The 18065-nt window shown below is 39.0% G+C and overlaps 1 pseudogene across 1 annotated transcript; it reads left to right on the forward strand.

The window, feature by feature from the left end:
- The first annotated feature begins 15777 nt into the window (after positions 1 to 15777).
- Positions 15778 to 16584, forward strand: LOC105987603 (annotated as a pseudogene). Its single transcript, XR_001175168.1, has one exon. The product of XR_001175168.1 is annotated as a serine/arginine repetitive matrix protein 1 pseudogene (transcript).
- The last annotated feature ends 1481 nt before the right edge of the window (positions 16585 to 18065 follow it).

An 18065-nucleotide genomic window follows, 5' to 3' on the forward strand; every position in this document is an offset into this window, starting at 1 on the left:
ACTTCAACCTCTCACAAAGTCAGGGAAGAGAAAAGAGACAATAACCTACAGTAGAGACAGTTGAGCATACCTGATAAATCAGCATTATGTAGTTTGGAGTGAATAAGAGCATTGAACGCTGTACGGAATTTTAATTAAGTCTGTTAATTATACTTAAAAGAATAGAAAATGAAAGGTTATATCACATTACCTTGGAGTGAGATTGTTATCAGTTCACCAAGCTAAGCAGAACCAAATCTGTTCATTAATTTCTTGGGAACTGACCAAAAAATTGTGTGTAAAGCGAGTAATGCAATTGAAAGGAGGTATTTTTTTTCTGCTGAGTCAGTTTTCACCTTTCAGTGAAAGATTCTCCTACAATTGTCTCTAAAAGAAAACTTTATTTTGGCTTAAGAATAGCCTGTGTTCCCAACGCTTTCTGCGGTGGTTTAATACAGTGCTAATTAACCTGGCTAAATTCCATCAGCATATTAAACTGACACATTACAAAAGCTTAGTGTCCAAAAAAAATTCAGCAAAATTTAAAGAAGTTAGGTGTTTGGGTTGGGTTTTTTTTTGTTTTTCATATCAGAACATTTTATGTGTACCAGAAACCTTGAGTAAATATATCAAAAACACTGGAATGTGAACTCTCTAAGTTGGTTGACTGGTTTCATTTTGTCTTGTAAAAGGAAATACCGGTATGAGGAAAATGTGTTCCTCACACCTACAAATGAATCTACTCATGGAGGAGAAGATGTGGACTGGAAATAGGCCAGTGTCAAGTTCACCAAAGGGACATAAATAATTGACAAGCATGAGCCATAAAAATACCATGTGAGCAGTGACAGGAGGGGTAAACTGGGAAGGAGCAAAGGAAGGGTGGCCTGGCCCCCAAAAGAACTGTACTCCTTACCTGATTTGAGAAAGAGTAGCCCAGTTAAACACATTAATAATAACAATAAAATTACAGTTTATTAAATGAATCTTAAAGCCGGGTGCTGATGGCTCACGCCTGTAATCCTGACTACTCAGGGGGCTGAGATCTCAGGATAATGGTTTGAAACTAGCCCAGGGAAAAAAGTCCCTGAGACTCTTATCATCGATAAACTACTCAGAAAAAGCCAGAAATGATGCTGTGGCTCAAGTGGTAGAGAGCTAGCCTTGAGCCAAAGAAACTCCAGGATAGAGCCCAGGTCCCAGGACCAGCCAAATATAGATAGATAGATAGATAGATAGATAGATAGATAGATAGATAGATAGATAGATAGATAGATAGATAGATAGATAGATAGATAGATATAGATATAGATATAGATATAGATAGATAGATGTAATAATATAATATGATATGATATCTATAATATAATGTCTCTCTATCATATATATATGTATATATATACTTATATATATCATATGAAGCTGTGTAGCTCTTTCTTTCCAGGCAGCTCTTCTCTGAAGGCCATAGGCTTCACTTCACCAAATGGTAAGAGAGAAAGGACTTGATCTACCCAGACAGGTTGTCGTTGTAGCATTTCAACTTTTCTTTTTATATCTGATATAAGGCCATTGTACATAAAGCACTAATGAGTCCCTTTCTTTTATGCCACTTTGCACAAAGTTATGCATATATTAGGCATTGTGAAGTAAGCAGAGGTTCACAGAGGAACAATCTGCCCAAACTTTGATGCAGTTGATATAAGTAGGTGGGCAAAATAGAGCCGAGTTCAGAGCTAGGGGGCTATCCTTCTAATGATTAATATGTTTTGCATCAAGATCTTGTATACTACCACAGGATTGATGCCAGAGACAGATTCCTAAAGTTAGAGAGGAATTAGGGCCAGAAAAAGTGGCAGGAACAGAGCAGAAAAGAGTTAAATGAGCCAGGTCAAGTGAATCAATAATGGTCATCCCTATCACTGTCACTGCTTATTCAAGAGGAAGGTGCCACACTAATAGATGAACAACAAGACAGCATTCCTCTGATTTGTATCAGAGCACCGTGGTTACATCTCATGCCCTCACAGACTATTGACTAGGTCCTAGAACACAGATCACACATTTCCAGAGCAACTCCCGCACTGCCTACGGCCACTTATTTACAGAAATAATATATTATTGGACACATGCGCCATGCTGTGTGCGATGTCTGCGGCGGGTTTGGACCACCTACACAGGTGTTGCCCAATGGACCATTTGACCTCCACACCTAAAAGTATTTAGTATCTGGCATGTTAGAGAAAGTCTGCTTGCCTGGCTGTGGGTCACTGAGACTCTCAAGAACTCATGGGAAGGGGAAACAAAGAGGAGGCAGCAATGCTTGATAAGAAATGTACTCGTTATCTTTCCATGTAATTGTAACTCCTCTGTACAGTATTCTCACAATAAAAAATACAATAACAAAAGAAACAATAGCAAGGAAGAAAAAAACAAAAATAAAAGAACTCATGTACATTTATGTGCTCCTTTTTTCTGCAGAACAAGTCTTAAACATCTATGTCCCACATTAAACCACATCTGGAACCATCAAAGAAACTTTCCAGAAATGCCTCGTCTCTATAACATCTGGTGTCATCGATCAGCTACAATACAACTGACTTACAGCCTGATTATAACTTCATCTTTCCTTTCTGTACACTTGCACTAAGCAGTCAGTGGGTACATCTAACAGCCTGACCACTCTTCGAAAAGTAAGCTAAGGAATCTAAATGACAATGCATTTAACACTTTCATTAGATGATTGTTAAGTGGTAGAGTTTCATGTGTTAAAGTCTTCTGAATTTCTACATTTGCTTGATTTGATTCTGAATTCATGTTTTCAATGAGTAATTTATTTCTTTGTTATATATTTGTATCTGTGAATATTAATTATGATTTTGGGGGGTTACATTGTGTATGCATTTTACTTTGATCATATTCCTCCTTTCTGTTTCTCTTTTCTATCATGGATGGCACTCCTTGTAGTTTGTTTTGTAGTTTTACCAATGGCTTTCCCTATGACCTTTTCATATATACATACAATATACTTTGACTGGTGTGAATTTTCAGAAGAATTTTGTGGAAATCTGAGTGAGGTTTGCAAGCATAAATCTCAAAATGTTATTTTACATACTATTTTTTACAGACAAAATTGGAACAAAATGAAAGGAGGCAATTAAGTTTGTTTTCATAGTTTAATTAGACTGCATCAATATATTTGTAAGTAGAGGAATAAGTCACGTTTTAGTCAATGTCAGCTTTCAAGATTTGACAAGGTATAATTAAAAACTAAGGTGCTAGGCTGGGAAGGTGGCTTAGTGGTAGAATGCTCACCTAGCATACAAGAAGCCCTGGGTTTGCTTCCTCAGTACTGCATAAACAGGATAAGTTAGAAGTGGTACGGTGGCTCATGTGGTAGAGTGCTAGCCTTGAGCAAAAGTAGCTCAGGGACAGTGCCCAGGCCCTGAGTTCAAGCCCTAGGACTGGCAACAAAACAGCAACAGCAACAACAACAACAAAAACAAGATGTTTAACCTTTTTATGAAAGTATGTTTATTCCTAACAGTCTGAATCTCATTGTCTCACCTTTAATTTTTGTTTCAGTAAAAGTTAGCATTCAACCAAGAAAACTAATGACTCAAGGTATCTAAAGTCTCCTCTTCTTCAATCCCAAACAGCTTACCCATCCTTAACCTGTGCATTTTACATCTTGCACACCTTTGCTTTTGTATAACACCTGTCTTGTCAGTGTACTACACAGCTACACTCAGATGATTGATGACTGACAGATAACCTTGCAGCTAGTCTTTACATTTGATTCATCATACCATTCCCAGTTAAAAGGTCACCATCGAATAACCTCGAATACTTGCCTTCAAACATTTCAGAAGGGGCTGGGATGTAGCTCAGTGGCAAAGCGCTTGCCTAGCAAGCGCAACATCCTGGGTTCGATCCCCAGTACCAAAAAAGAAAAAAGACAAAAAAAATACAGTTAAAACATTTCAGAAGTACTTTGCATTGTAAAACCGAATCCAATTCTGCATAAGAAATACTTCATGGGATGACTTGGCTTCCTGCTTCCATGTCCCTCCCCTGTCAGTTCACCTCCCGCAATCCCATTATTTGCTTGCTTGCTTGCTTGTTTATTTATATCTTTAAGAAGTTGTACAAAGGAGTTGCCATTTACCAAAGCAGCTTATGAATACACAGCATCTTGATCAGTGTGTCACCCCTTACCCCATTCCCTCCCTCCTTCCCTTACCATTCCTTCCCTCACTCTGCTTAATTTTGTAGGAAATAGATTGGATTCTTACTGCACTCTCCCCTCTTCTCCTCTTCATTCCTCTACCCTTCCCCCTTGACACCACCCCACCCCAACCCTGTCAAGTGCCTGCTTCCTGGTGGTTTATTTTGTTGAATTTTGACCTTTCCTTTCTAAAGAATTACATTATTTGAGATCTTCTTGAATCTACCACATAATCATTAGTATACACTTGCATATCACCCAACATATTTACTTATAAGTGCATAAGCTAAATCTCACTTCCACATAGAAGGGGAAATGTGCATTCTTTGTCTCTCTGGTTCTGACTTACTTCACATAACATAATTTTATTCATGTTTAATGCTACTCTATGCACAAAATAAACTAACAAAGCTACTTACTCTCATTGCTTTTGTATGCTCAGATCTCTTGATACTAGTACAAAAGAATCATCTGAATCATTACATTCCTTATTTAAATCTTGCATAAATACCATCAAGCTTTGGCAAGTATTTCTTGAATACATTACCCAAACTCTTTCCTCTGCACCCTGAATCTCAGGTTGCTGGCTTTCTACAGAGGTCTCTTCTGCCCTTCCTCTTCCCCTGCTTAGTACATAAATCACCCACCAAGCTTCCCACTTCAGGGAAGAAAACAATTAGAAGAATATTGATTGAACAATTTCTGTCAGCCTAGCAAGAAATGAATGTTTCATAAATATTTCATTTAATCTTCCAAGAAACTTCATAAAATAAATTCTAAATGATATAGAGATGCTCAGGGGGACAAAGCAAGCATTTTTATCCATGTCTCAGTTGAAGAAATGAACATTTAAGAATTCAAAACCAGCTTTATCTAAACCCAGATAGCGCATTCATGAATAGATCCTTACAGGGAATTGTCTCCTAGTAAGAACATTGCACTCTGTTTTATAGCTAATGAATATAAAATACATTGTTTATGTATAACATATGCATATAACATATGTATACATAGTCTCTGTTTTAGATTTAACAATAGAATAACTGAACTTTCTTGTGCAGCTTTAATACACCAGTTGTCTGTTCTTAATACCCTCACACTTTGGATCCTCAAAAGACTACACAAAGAGCTCCCTTATGACCCAGGAATCCCACTTCTGGGCATTAACCCAAATGATCACAAACAAGGCTATACTAAAGCTACCAGCACAACTATGTTTATGGCAGCATTATTCACCATAGCTAAGATGCCCCTCAGTAGATGAATGGCTCAAGAAAATGTGATATATACATAATATTTAAAAATAAATATATAATATATAAATAAATATAGTATGTATAAGTGTGATATATATAGTGGAATTCTATGCCTCCATCACAAAGGATGACGTCCCCCCCATTTATTAGGAAATGGAAAGACTTGGAAAAAATTATATTAAGTGAAGTAAGCCAGGCCCAAAGAAACAGGTTCCATGGTTTCCCTTATTTGCAATAACTAGTATATGTCTAGGATAATCTTAACAGACAAACGGAAAAGGTCAAAAGCTATGTACATATGACCATAGAAGATGATGCTAAGTGAAATGAACTTCAAGATAAGGAACCAAGAGATTTTATTTTTGTTGCTGTTGTTTTCAATGCACTTATAATGTACTATGTGATGTTTTTGTTTCTTTTGTATGTTCTTTCCCATGATATAACTCCTGTTTTCACTGTATTTGATTCCGGTGCCCTGAATCTTGTTTATACATTTTTCTGATTTGGGAAGGAGAAGGGAAATAACAAAATGCTGAAATAAGGATACAGGTTGACCCATTGTAACAATGAGATCTACAAGACAGTATGTTGAAAATGAACTTTACAACTTGTGGGGGGTAGGAGGGAGGAGTGGGGAGGTGGGGAGGAAAGGGATGGTAGGGGAAAAACAAAGGAGGGGGTAACAATGCTCGATAGGAAATGTACTCTTACTCATGTAACTGTAACCCCTCTGTACAGTAGCTTTACAATAATATATATATATATATAATTAAAAAAATCTCCTCACACTTGTCCTTCTGTGTCTTCTCTCCCAGTGACCTAGCTCCCAGGAAACAAAAAATTTGAAATAAGAAAATACGTACCACAGTCAAGTGTTAAGTGGATAAGATATTGACAAAGATCTAGAATGTTGCAGAGGAACTTGACCTGAAGTGAATAATTGTAGAAAGGATTGAAAAATTAGTAGACAACATGTCAGCCATTTGTATTTAGGATCATTGTCAGACATGGAGTCAGTCAAGAATGTAATTTTTCTTATGTCTTACACATGCTGACCTGGGCATACAAAGAAGCTACCCTGAAAATAACTGGGGACAAAATGGAGAGGCATGACCAGCCTGGCTCTGTGTTCAACCATCAGTATTGACTTAAATAAAATCTCTAGAAGATAGAATATGTCATTTTCAACAACATGATGAATCTTGGGAACATTATGTTCCTTTAAATAATGCAGGTACAGGAAGATAAATACAAGTGATCTCACTTGTATGTGCTTTGAGAGAAAGTGCAGAGTTAATGCCTTAGAAGTTGAGAAAAGAGTGCTTACCAGGCTTGGGCTGGGTTGGGAATGGTGGGCAAAAGGTTTTAAGTACATGCTGGTCAGAAGACATGGAACTTCAGTGAAGAGGGATAAGTCAAACAGCCCTAATGATAGCTTATTGACTGTATAATGCAGCATAGCACACTCCTGACAAATGCTAAGTGCTGCACGTCTGAAGTAATGCATATGCTAACTAGCTACATGTCATCACTCCACAACCTACTACCCTTCAACATGTCTTGCTATACATCGGAAATGTTGAAAGTTGCAAGCCATTTCATATGTCAACTAACAAACAGAGAAGCATATATTTGGTTCAATTATACATGCTCAAAAATGCATCTTGTATGCGTCATTTGAATACAGCTAAACAAAACCAAATTCTTCTCAAAAATATATGTAAACTTTTCCTCAAAGAGAATCAAAAAAAATCGCCAAGTACCAGGCAGCAGTTACTCATTCCTGTAATGCTAGCTACTCATCAAACTGAGATAGAGAAAAAAACTCAATTTAAGACCAGTCCAGACAAAGAAAGGTTCACAAGCTCTCCTTCTTGAACTGGAAGTGATAGAACTAGGGAAGTGAAAATATATGTACTGTGATCCAGGCACGCACCAGACAGAAAAGCAAGACCCTATCACAAAAATAACCAGTACAATTACAGGGCTGGTTGCATGGCCCAGCAGTAGAGAGCTTGCCTAGCCAGTGAGCCCTGAGTTCAAACCCCAGTGCTGTCATAAAAATAGATAAAAGTCCCATGCATAAAACACTCAGGATTCACTATAAAAGCTCAAGAGAAACAAGCAATAGCTATGAGAAAGAAATATGGTCAAATGTAACCTTTGAGTATTATTTCAAACTCTTGCTCCATTCCTCCATCTGCTGTACAGGACAGTAATAAGTTGCCTCTAGTCAGAGGCAGTATGGAAAGTATCAAGCTCTGACTTTTCAGCTATTCTCCAAGGGAGTACCCTTAATAATTCAACTTCGTAATTGAGGCTATCTAGAAATCAAACATTGTAAAGTATTTTCCTGAAATGCAAAGTAGAGCATATTCTGTGGAATATAATATTGGCTGGGATCCACAAAACAATCAAATAATTATTATATTTACATTTTCACACATTTAATTGCAGTTTAAGATTTATGGTGCATTTAGATAGCACCATGGCATCTACATAAATAAAATTACTTGGTCTAGGGTATTCTCTCTTGGTGGAAGAAAATATTTTCCTTAGTGATGGATGAGGCTGAAAAAACAATTCTAAATTGTTAGGTGTTAAGTAAATAGCGTGAAATGAGGTTTTGTTGAAATCCACGTGCTGGGAAGACATTGTTTTCTGTTTTTTGTTTTTTCTCCTGGGCTCAGAGTGGAAAATCATTTAAACATTGTTCCCCAGCTTCACTGTAGTTAGTGCTCGAGGGGTGTATCTGCTTATTAATTAACCCCGGAGGCCGATAATATCAAGGCCTCACATTCCCCAGCTCTGCATCCCCGAGCTCTCTGTGTGGAGCCAGCTTCAGGCTCCATCATTTACTCTAGTCCGAGGCAGCCTCCAGTTCCCCAGACAAGGAGACCTGGCATCTCAGACCCAGCCCCAGTCTGTCCTGGGAAAGGGCAAAGCTCCTCCTGCAACTCCTCCACCGGTATTCTCATTTTTATTTATGTTCATGAGAGTTGAGAAACACTGTTTTCACGACATCGGGTATTATTTGCTTCCTCTTTCTCAAATATATTTTCAATCACATTTTTCCAGATTATGAATCCTGGAGCACAGGGCCAGCCGTCTGTTGGAAGACACAGCAGCTTGCTTCTTTTCCCTCGGATCTCCGCAGGCCATTGAGACTGGCCTTCACCTCGGTTTGAAATCTCCCTGAGGCTCCCCACACTGCAGAACTCAGACAGAAAACCCAGGACAGCATTGGCAAGGCTCTTCACCTAATCCTTCACTGGCTCATAAAGGGATTAGGATATAAATACATTTCGGAGACATTCTTTAGTGTATACCTCAACATTTGTACAGAATTTTCAGGGTTTCTGTGGGAGAAGTTGGCCATTCTGGAGGAGCGGTAGCACGGTGCCAAGTTGTTTCACCATGGATAAGTGTCAGGCTGAGTCAGAATCTCCATGGGCCATGTGTGAGGAGCCACACAGTATATGCTGATCTATCAATGAAGCGATAGATCAGCATAATAAAACAGGGTGACTGAAACATAACCTTCAGAACCTGGGCCGGTAAATTGCTAATACAAACCTGATGTGCCAGATCTGTAATATCATTTTAAACTTGTATGAACTCCGCTAGCTTCCATTTTCTCTTATACAAGATGATACTGGTAATTAAACTTGAATTATACAGGTTTTGATAAGATTAGGTAAAACGATTGATGTGTTTCACTCTGGGCTTAGTTTACGGAAAAGGCTCTGTACATGCTATCAGAATTAATAGTATTACTGCTATTATTGTTATTACACCAAACTAGCTGTAGATAAGGAGAGTACAAAAGACAGCATTTTAATGAAAATTCATTGAAATGAGCCAAGTTCCTGGGGATGGTCATGAATTTATAGCATAATCACATCTCCTGTAGGTAAGGTGTCAAATAATTTAAACTCATGGCCCCGTGTAAACTGACTTGCAGTATAGTAAATATAGAGAGGCATTTCTCAAGTTCAGTTCATGTCAAAGAAGAAATTGTAGGGATCACACTTCAATCTCTTGATGCTGTCTTAAAACATATATGATCAGAAAAGATTTTACAGGTAACAGTGAAATAGAAAATGTGTAACATGTGCTTTACTGAGAATATATTTTCCAGAACAGAATACATTGGACATTTTGGTAAGTCAGTGACTCAATGCACATAAGTTCTCATTTCACATGTAGCAGGTTGCTACACAGCAATGTATAATCATAACAGAGCAACACTCTCAGAAGCAAATATATTTAATTTCAAATGCATTAGGCAAATGTTTATATATACAAGCAGGTTTGTTGGTGTAGGTGTCCTGGGGGACATCTACAACAAAATACCTTCAGCGAGGTGGCCCAAAGGACTTCGTTCTGAGGTTCTGGAGCCTGCATGTCAAGGAGGAAGATGCTGGCAGGGCTGGCATGTGCTGAGCACTCTGTACACAGCTTTCAGTGGTGGTCTCTGTGTGGTCCCAGGATATCTCCGGGGTGTGTGATTCTCACTTAAAGGACAGCAGTCTTGTTACATTAGAGCTCCACTCCCACGCTGCCTTTAATCTTAATGTCTTCTTAAAGGCCTGAGCTCCAGCAACAATCGCACGAAAAGGTTAGAAAAATTATTGCAGGGAAGCAAATCACAATGTATAACATACACGTCATGAGGTCACAAGATTAATGTCTCCCTTTGAAGTGATTTTCACTTAGTCACTTACAGTGTGTGGCAAGACATACAGGTTCTTCACAGTGCTGGATGCCTGCCTCTGAGTACAAAATGACATCGCATGTTTTAGGACCATTGTGGCGGAGAAAACCACATGGCTAGTTTTATTGACGGTGTGGTAAGAGAAGCCCTGATGTCACTGCTGAGCCCAGACAGAGAACTAATTGCTGGTATATGCCTCCTGCAAGACGCTGCAGAAGCACAGACAGCGGTGGCGTGGGATCCGGTCGTGTTACATGACAAGATGCAGGAAGGGGTACAAGTGAGTTCTGATGTGGTAGCAAGGACATCAAAACCCTGAGCCCCCCCACGTCTAGCCACGTCTAGAGTGAGTGGCACAGCAGCAGCGCAGGTGTTGCTCCCAGAGGTGGACAGACCAGGAGTGTTCTCAGTCCGTGTCCCCAAGCCACCCTCTGCACTTTCAACCGCTTCGCAGCCACGGGGAAAATAACTCATTAGCATTTCCTGGTGACTACAGGTTACACTCGCCAAGGTAGAAGGAGAAAGATGTTGATTAGAAATGAATCCATTGGTTTAGAAATATAAGTAAAACTTGTAGGAGATTAAAAAATGAGCCCTACATGTATAGACTTTGTATTCAGAAGAGTCAACTGCTTCTGATCTCCAAAGAGCAAAAGTTGGAAGCAAGCAACGAGGTCCATTGAAATTTTGCTGACAGCAAGTCTGAAATCAACATTTTCACATCACCGGCTTAAAAAAAATGTGGGTTGGATTAAACTAGTAACAAGGAATTTTTTTGTCAGTGGGACAAAGTACATCAAAGATAAAAGGCATAGGATATATTGTTTGTCATCAGTAAGGTTAGATAGACAGACAGACAGACAGACAGAACTGAGTATGATAAGGTCAATTTAGCTAGGCTAAGGTGCCAGGCTCCTCAGTCAACATGTTATGTTTCTGCAAGGATGACTCTTTATTGGACATAATTAGAATTTGAATAAGTAGACTTTGAATTAAGGCAATTGCCCTCTACAACACATGGACCTCATTCCCAAACTGAAATCTCTCAAAGCAAAGACTCGTGTTTCTTCAGTAAGGACCCTCAAGAAGCTACACCTGAGTTTCTGGCCAGCAAAGTTCAGACTCGATCCCGAAATGTGTCTCCTCCAGATTTCCACCTTGAAAATCCAGCTGCTCTGCAGATGTTACACCTGTCAGCCCAAGGGACCACTCACCATTACAACAAAATCCCCACAAATGGAATACTTGGTTAGGTACAAGTTTAAGACAATACACGTGGGATCTATATTTGAATCAGTTGAGTTAAATATAACGAAATAAAATCTGAGGAAATGAGACGTGTTGTGCTCAGGTATCAGAAGACTGAATATGAAGATATCATTCCAACATTAACCATAAACGAAGAATTTTGAAAATAGCAATGTTCTTGTCCCAAATTCTTTTTCAAAGGCCAAAATTCCAGAATTCTCAACACCATAATGGAAAAGAATGGAGCTGCAAGAGCTAAATTACTTGGTTTCAGTAATCAAGACAACATGGTACTGGTAACATGACTCAATGGAACTCAATCGAGAATCTGTAAATTTACCCACACAAGTCTAAAATGTAAAATGGATCTTAACACTCAACATGATACAGAAAATTCTGCAAAATCAGAGAAAGAAAGGAGATAAATCTTTATGGTCTGAAATATGGAAATTTCACAAGCATGGCACCTAAGATATATAATATGTAAAATTCAAACTTAAAAATAAATGGCTTACTTTCAAAGGGTATCATTTAAGAAATAAAGAGGCATAAACTGAATAAATTAATAATCACTGTGAGCAGCAGAGTCAACCAAACAACAAAGAATAAAAGTGACAGCAAGGCACTGGTGGCTCATACTTGTAATCTTAGGTATTTGGAGGCTGAGATTTGAGGATCACAGTTAGAAGCCAGACCTTACAGGAAAGTCCATGAAATTTTGCCTCAATTAATCACAAAAAAATCCAGCAGTGGTGGTACAGCTCAAGTGGTAATGCTATACTTGAGCAAAAGGAGCTTAGGAACAGTGCCCAGGCCCTTAGTTCAAGGCTCAAATAAATAAAAAATAAAAATGATGCAAGTAAGTAAATATATGTTTTAAAGATAGAAAAAAGTTTGAAAGCATATTTCCCAACAGATTTGCAAATAGCTCTAAATATGAGAAAAGATATTCCACATTCTAACTTATCAGATAAGATGCAAATCAAAACCCAAAAGAGCCATGTGATCAAGTTAATCTTAAATGTGTTAAATCATGTTGATAGGATGTGAATAGATTTTCCCCAGTGTGTTCTTATCAAAATTTCATAACCCAATTTAATCTGATAAAAGCATCACTGGTGTCACCCTGGAAGGAAATTGAAAAAGTATTAAAGTCTGACCAGTTCTACTCAAAACTGGAAGACATAGAAATATGAAGCATCTCATAAACCTAGTCAAGAGGAAACTAAGAAGTTATTGAGGTTTAAGAGACAAAGGTAACTAGGCACCAGGGGCAGATGATTGTCATCCTAGCTACTCAGGACTCTGAGACCTGGGGATCACTGTTCAAAGCCAGGCCAGGAAGGAAAGTCTGAGAGACTCTTAGCTCCAGTTAATCACCAAAAAACTGTAAGTGGATCTGTGGCTCAAGTGGTAGGGTTCAAATTTTGAGTTAAAAACAAAACAACAACAAAAACAAAAACTCCAACAGTGCCCAGACCCAGAGTTCAAGCCCCAGAACAGGCACAGAAAATTAAAAAAAAAATAAGCTAAAATATAAAAATAAGCTAAAAATAAGGATTCAAACATGGCCCTGATGAGAAAATGTATCCTAGGTAACAATATATATATATATATATATATATATATATATGAATAAAGTATAGATCTTAGTTGACAATATCTACTTGTATTCATTAATTAAAAGTGTACCAAACTTACAAAATAAGTTAATAGGAGAAAGAGTCTAAGTTTATAGAAAGTAATTCGCTGTCTTTTATATTTTCCTGTAAGTGTAAATCTATTCTGCAAGTTTAAAATATTGTTGAAAATCAATAGAATCACAATAAACTGTGTTTAAGAACAACAAAACCTCTTGGTTGACAAGACAAATGCTAAGGTTAACAACAGACCAACACTAGTACCAAAGGCACCAGAAACTTTCAGAAATAATTCAGGACATTCAGGAGAGACATAATTGTACTCTGCTGTTTCCAGATGCTCCCGAGTAATTACTGGTGCATTTCTCACATTCTTACTTCCACAGGGGATGATTTATGCAATTTACTTGTCACTATTCCAACTTGCGTCTTGGTTGTACATTTTTGCAACTCTAACTTGGTTTATGATTTATGAGTTAGCAGAACCAAAGATACATTTTGCTGATTCTGGGGTACAGCCTCATTGAAAATGAGAGGAGCCTTGAATGCAATGACTTGACTCAATAAGAAGCCCGTGTGTTCCTTTTAACACATCCAGTCTGGAAAAGAAAGGTGCGTGGGTCATTGGTGGCCAGAGGGGAAATCAGTCAGTCACACAGTAGAGAGCCATTCTTGTTTGCATCAAGTTGGGTGGTAGCCAGGTGACTAATTGTAGAGCAGGAATTATGAACAGGAAATATGTGCACTACGTGTATTTAATCAACTCTCCCTCCTTCACTCTTAGAGCCATGTTTCAGACAGTCCTTGCGTCCTGGAGTTGGATGAGAGCACAAGAGTCTGGTGAAGCAGCTGCAGACACACAGAAGAAGCAAGATGTGAGGCGTTGTTCATTGCAGTCAGGGCAGTAACAGGCTCATCTTGACATATTCAGGCCTATTGAGACTCTATGAGTATGAATAAAAGCTAGAGTAGTAATGTCTGGTTTCTGGTGTTTATTCAAAACTATTAAATACTATTAAGAAAGGGAAATTTAGCCGAAAGACCATATATGCTCTTACTTACAAGAACAGATTTTTAAATAGCACTGCACATGGCCAGGCAGTAGGGGCCCACACATGTCATCCTAGCTACTCAGTCAGTGGCCCCGTTATTTCCAGAACAATTCATGATGACGACACTGGGAAGTGGGTGCGGTGTCTGAACACCCACCATTAAGGGTGGGTGTCTGAACACCCACCATTAACCGTCCTAACCAGCAGAGCAGAGCTGATTTCCCAACGATCGCACGCTCTGCAATGGTGCAAAATAAGCCAATATCTGACCTCGGCAAACTAGTGACATCTATAAATCAGCATTTCTTCTTTCTATGTAAAATTCTCCCCAACACCGCCATGACCTGACACACTCTATTTTCTTCTGGTGAGTTCCTCTATTACCAAGTTAATATACTTTGACATGTACTCAAGATCAATTTTTTCTGAGAAATTCTGTGCTAACAACCCATAACCCACACACTCTATCAATGGATGATATTGCCTCCAAATCCCAAGGGGAGAAAATGAAGTTATCAAGAGTAAAAGTCATGTCAGTAGCTCGCCTTTTCCCTCCATAGGCAGTGATGATTATCCGCCCTCAGCATCCCGCATCCTGCCCTGTCTGCCGATGTGGGGAAAGCAGCTCTCTCCTAGTGTGTCTCTGCACTGTTTCTCGGGGTTGTTTTCACACCGGTGAAAAGGAGGCCTTGTTATGTCCCAAATTATAGATAATTTGTCCTCATTCCTTCAGGGATGAGAATCACCTCTGTGTTTGTTTTTTTGGGTGCAGATTTAAACCTATTGAGGCTAGGCTCACCCTCACAAACAAGTGAATAAATGCAACATCATTTCTGTTCCTTCCTCTCCCTCCCACTATTCAACAGACAAATAGGTGATAAATAATAGATAAGTAGATATTGATAGGTAGATGGTAGATAGATAGGTGATGAACAGATAATGTGGAAATTAAGACCCATCAAAACCAGCTGCCTGTTGTTTTGACTGTGCTTGATCTCCACATGGCAAGCTTGCGTGGTGGCAGTGCCACTCTAATGGCCTCATACGATTCTCTTTCTAAATTGCAACAAGGATAAAATCAAATGGCCATCGTAAAGGTCCAAATGATATGTTAAATAAGGATAATGTCCTCTGACCAATGAGAGACAGGTCTACCTGTAAGCAATAGAAGTATTAAGGAAAATCATTTCTAAAAACGTGATTGATGGCTCAGCGATGTGTGGTTGTATGCTAAAAATTATGTTTGGTGCTGAAAAATATGTTGCATTTTTCTGTCATTATAAATTCATGTACCCAGATGTACTTGATTTGGAAAATTTTTAAAAAATAAAATATTATAACATTTTTTAATTTGTAAATTACTTTATGCTACTTTTTGCCAGTCCTGGGCTTGAACTCTGGGACTGCACACTGTTCCTGAGGGCTGTGTGCTCAAAGCTAGCCCTACCACTTGACCCACAGCTCCACTTATGGCATTTTTAATATATATTTTTATTGTAAAGATACTGTACACTGAGCAGACGCGGCTTCGTGTCGGCTGGACGAGGCGGGTGCAGCGGTGCGCGCGCGCGCGCGCAGCGTCTCGGCCCTCGACTCTTTTCCGCTGGTCCCGCCCTCCGTCGCGGCGGCGCGGTGCACCCTGGGATAAGGAGCGATCTCTGAGCGAGGCAGCAAGATGGACGCGGGATTCTTCCGCGGGACAAGTGCAGAACAGGACAATCGGTTTAGCAACAAACAGAAGAAACTACTGAAACAACTGAAATTTGCAGAATGTCTAGAGAAAAAGGTGGACATGAGCAAAGTAAATTTGGAGGTTATAAAGCCTTGGATAACAAAACGAGTAACGGAAATCCTTGGGTTTGAAGATGATGTTGTGATTGAGTTTATATTCAACCAGCTGGAAGTGAAGAATCCAGATTCCAAAATGATGCAAATCAACCTGACTGGGTTTTTGAATGGAAAAAATGCTAGAGAATTTATGGGAGAACTGTGGCCTCTGCTGTTAAGTGCACAAGAAAACATCGCTGGAATCCCTTCTGCTTTCCTAGAACTGAAGAAAGAAGAAATAAAACAGAGACAAATTGAACAGGAAAAATTGGCATCGATGAAAAAGCAAGATGAAGACAAAGATAAGAGGGATAAAGAGGAAAAAGAGAGCAGCAGAGAAAAAAGGGAGAGGTCTCGAAGCCCAAGAAGACGCAAATCCAGATCTCCTTCCCCTAGAAGACGATCTTCCCCTGTCAGGAGAGAGAGAAAGCGCAGTCATTCTCGATCTCCCCGTCACAGAACCAAGAGCCGGAGTCCTTCCCCTGCTCCAGAAAAGAAGGAGAAAAGTCCAGAGCTTCCAGAACCTTCAGTGAAAATAAAAGAACCTTCAGTACAAGAGGCCACATCTACTAGTGACATCCTGAAAGCTCCCAAGCCTGAACCTATACCAGAGCCTAAAGAACTTACAGCAGTAAGGTAATGAGTCCATATCCTATCAAGTATAGTTACCCCTCCTTTGTTTTTCCCTTACCATCCCTGCCCTTCCCACCTCCCCAACTCCTCTCCCCAGCCCCCCAAGTCATAAAGTTCATTTTCAACATAGTGTCTTCTACATCTCATTGCTAAAATGGGTCAACCTGTATCCTTATTTCAGCAATTTGTTATTCCCCTTCCCCTCCCCAAATTAGAAAAATGTATAAACAAGATGCAGGGCAGCAGAATAAAATACAATGAAAACAGGAGTTATACCATGGGGGAAGACCATACAAAGAAACCAAAATCACATAGTATATTGTAAATATATTAAAAAAAAAAACAACAGCAACAAAGATAAAACCTCTAGTGTCCCTATCTTGGGGTTCATTTCACTTAGCATCATCTTATATGGTCATATGTACATAGCTTTTGACCTTTTCTGCTTGGCCTAGACATGTACTAGTTATTGCAAATAAGGGAAACCATGGGATCTATGTTTCTTTGGGCCTGGCTTACTTCACTTAATATAATTTTTTCCAAGTCTTTCCATTTCCTAACAAATGGGGCAATGTCATTCTTTAAGATGGCAGAGCATTGTATGAAGAACGCAGAGCATAGTATGTGTCTTCAGGTTCACAAGGAATTTAATGGATAGATTAAATAAATAGATGCAGAGGTAGAAATATAGAAATAGGTCAAGACACATAGACGCAGATGACTAATAGAGATAGAGATAGATGATAGAAATATATATAAAGATAGAGATAGAAATACAGTATGCTAACACTAGGGCTTGAACTCAGTGCCTTGGTGCTTTCCCTGAGCAATATTGTTCATGGCTACTGGTTTACCACTTTAACCCACAACTCCACTTCTAGCTTTTTGCTGGTTAATTGGAACAAGTTGTCTCACAGACATTTTTGCCTAGGCTGGTTTCAAACTGAGGTCCTCTTATCTCAGCCTCCAAAATAGCTAGTGTTACAGGCATAAGCCCCTGGCACCTGACTTAAGGTATAATTGGTTTCCAATTTTCACTTCAATATTTTTCTTTGTAGAGATTTCACTGACCCGCATTTCCTAACTGGTATTGGCCAATCTCCATTTGTCTCTTCCTAGCTCATTTTTAGAGGTCTTCCTAGACCATCATTTTTAAGACGTCTAGGGAGACTTTGGCTGCAATTTCTGGAATGCTTATATTGCATACAACTAGCCTTAGCGAGACTTTCTAATAAAAGCAGATTGAACATAGACTGTTCCAAAAATGAAAGGATTAAGAGCCAAGGTAAAGTCAAAGAGAAGCGTCAGCAGAAATATGAAAAATTCTTGACCACTGACAATGTCTCCTCCTCTGAATAGATAAAAGGATAGAGATTAATCATCTTGAGTGAGCCTCAAAAGGATGAAAAAGCCAACCGAAACAACTTAAGCTGAAGTTGCAAGTTCAGGCAGAAAAATTGTCTAATTCGGGGAACTTAGCCCAATCCA

Source organism: Dipodomys ordii, unplaced genomic scaffold (genome assembly GCF_000151885.1).
Source record: "Dipodomys ordii isolate 6190 unplaced genomic scaffold, Dord_2.0 Scaffold43, whole genome shotgun sequence".
Lineage (NCBI taxonomy): Eukaryota > Metazoa > Chordata > Mammalia > Rodentia > Heteromyidae > Dipodomys > Dipodomys ordii.